We start from the raw sequence: 2,881 nt of genomic DNA, 5'->3' as shown, positions 1-2,881 counted from the left end.
AAAGCTAATATACATGATGTCCTGCTATCATTTTACATTCTTTTATTTCTTACCTCTACTTTTTGCACATCTCTAGATGCATTTGGAAAGTTGGTTTTATGCTAAAGTTTCGAAAGTTTGATTCACTTTGTCAGAAATTTTATGAGCATCAAGACAAGTTGCAACTTGAAATGTTGTAACTTTACAAAGAAAACATATGTAAACCATGTTGGAAAATAGTAAATGCAAATAATTTCTTAATCCGTCGAGGACTTGATTCATCCTCTTGTAGCTTGGAATATTTGGCACACTGGTACCATTCCATGGATTTTATAGCTTTGATTATAATGGTAACTATGATGCAACATATATTTCTTTCAAAAATGAAATGCAACATCTTTTCCTATACATTGAACCATCTTGCATTTTGCGGAGGAACCATCGCTCCCTATGTCGAGCTATCCACCACTTTCAAAGGACAAAGTGCAAGTAGAGCGCCAATTTGGCCAAACCAGGTCATACCAAGGTACACACTGATGCTCGCAGCTAGTTTGACCAAACCGGGTCATACCAAGGTACACACCGGTGCTCGCACCAGACAAAAATAATCATAAAATGTTGCAATTTTCAATGGCTAATCTCCATTTTTTGTGCGACTTGTTTCCATATAAGCCAAGGAAGATATGAAGGTCCAAGGGGCCTCTCATCCTCTCTTGAGAGCCCATGCGCACCAGCTCTAAGCCTCTAACATGTGTGCATTGCCCCCGGTCATCGCCATAACTAGTGTGGCGCATCCTCCTGAGCCAGTAGGTTGGTCACGCCGTGTCGTTCATTGTGAGGTTTGTGTATTCTTTCACCAGGTGGGCATAAACGACATTTGTTGTGGCACCAACCCTTGCCCGGTGACTCAACTTTGCTCATGTTATCAATGTTGCCACCACTATGACTTTTTTGGCAACTAATCTCACCAGATGGCATCTTGGCACCTTGCCCTTTCGATTGTCTCTATCTCAGGATTGTTCATCTAGCTGATTGCAACGTCCCTGTCGTGCCTACCACTCTTTCTCCATTTGTAGCAAAAATTCACTTGATCAAAGGTTTCCATCCATATGGCATAGCTCTGCTGAACGGCAAGGAACAGGCCTACGAGCTTCTCCATTTAGAGGGTCTTGAGGTCCATGATTGTCTCAAGCGAGGTGACCACATGCACTTACCATGGGAAATTATGGATAGGAACTACTTGAATTTTTCAATGGATATGTCATCCAAAGCACATCTAGGTCAATGACGAGACCAGACAAGAGCATTGCAATGTATTAAACAAACTCACCGTCCTTGGATGCCTTGATCTCGAAGTATTTGCTCTTGTGCCTTTCTCTCTATTTATTGGCATCTACTTGATATGTTTTGTTACAAACTCAAAGAGACAAAGATGAGCATTGGACCGAGCTTCACGGCAATGCCATCCCAAAGCCGCTCATCCTACTGCCCCTACATTGCTGCCATGATTGTCATATCTCGTGCCATCCCACGTAGCAACCATGAGAGCCTATGGAAATAAATAAACAACCGAACAAGTCATGTACATACACATGCAACATGTCACATTATTTGCTAGCTGAGGAACCAAGTAAAACTATAGTTCATGCGGAGGAATTAACATTGGATAAGATCGAATATGGTATGGTTAGTTGCGGGCCCATGGGAGCGACATGCCATTTCGGCGAAGACCTTCTTTAAGATAGGCGGTGGCATGTAGGAGTTCTTCCTTGAGCCTCATATTCTCTGTGTATAGGCGTTGGCGCTCTGAGGTATCCTGAGTTTGTACCATCACCCCTCTGCATTTGAGGCAAGTCTTGTTTTGCATAGCCAACATGATGGCTTGATGTTCAGGTTTTAGCCTCTCATTTTCTATCCAACGATTTTGGGTCTCCCGCCGCTGCATCTTGCCCTGCATTTATTAATTTCAGGTATGCGTCATTTTAATTAGTGGTTACCAGAGTATGATGCCATGTTCACGAGGGAAATACAATAGTATATTGTAAGATCCAATGACGAACAATGCTACAATGTTATGTGGAGTTTGTACTATTTAACAGCAAAGTGTGCATATAACTACATATCGTAGGTGACCCATATGTAACTAATTGTGTGAAAGAATGGTATGTACCTTACTAAAGGTGCATTTGTTTTGGAACCAAAACTTGACCTGCTGGGCACTCATGCCAATCCTCTCGCTAAGGTCCTTCTAAAGTTTCTCATCTGGATAAGGGCAGTCCCGGAACACACTACAGATCATGTTAATGAAAATGGATTAGTACACATCTTCACTAGGTAAGAAACATTGATTGAGTATGTATTGTACGCTTCAAGTTGTAGGATTTGTTCACTACGCAGACGGTGATAATTGGCATGCCTTGTGGCCATTCTCTGCTCACTATGGGTCTCTCCATCGTTGTTGATGTGGTCTGCAGCAACAACGTAGGCATCATCAGTGTTACCCACAACAGTAGTGGCTTCAAGCAGACCATCCATCTCATCACTATGGTTGTCCTGGAATAGGTGGTTGTGTTTGTTTGTCATGAAGAGCTCAAACTCATTGTGCACACCACTATTGTACTGCAGCCACTCTCTGTCCATGGAAATCTGTTATCATCAAAAAGAATATTATTCCCCTATGTAGAATGGAAGGTAGCAGTTAAAACCGCACATAAAAGGAACCGAAATGGATTTCTCCCGACCCAAAATCCCCACCACCCCGGAGAATCTGAGTTCTCCACCAATCATGCCGTCCACCAGCATGCGCTACCATGGCCTTGAATCAACCTCGTCGCCAAATTGGAGCCACCGACACGGGGCCTAGAGGAAGTAATTAAGAGGGAACAACGGACCCGGGCCACCA

At 43.1% G+C, this 2,881-nt stretch overlaps 1 pseudogene; it reads right to left on the bottom strand.

Moving 5' to 3' along the window:
• Positions 1-1,666: 1,666 nt before the first annotated feature.
• Positions 1,667-2,619, bottom strand: LOC119333375 (annotated as a pseudogene).
• Between the last annotated feature and the right edge of the window lie 262 nt (positions 2,620-2,881).

Source organism: Triticum dicoccoides, chromosome 7A (assembly GCF_002162155.2).
Source record: "Triticum dicoccoides isolate Atlit2015 ecotype Zavitan chromosome 7A, WEW_v2.0, whole genome shotgun sequence".
Classification (NCBI taxonomy): Eukaryota; Viridiplantae; Streptophyta; class Magnoliopsida; order Poales; family Poaceae; genus Triticum; species Triticum dicoccoides.
This window is presented reverse-complemented; position numbering and strand designations above follow the sequence as displayed.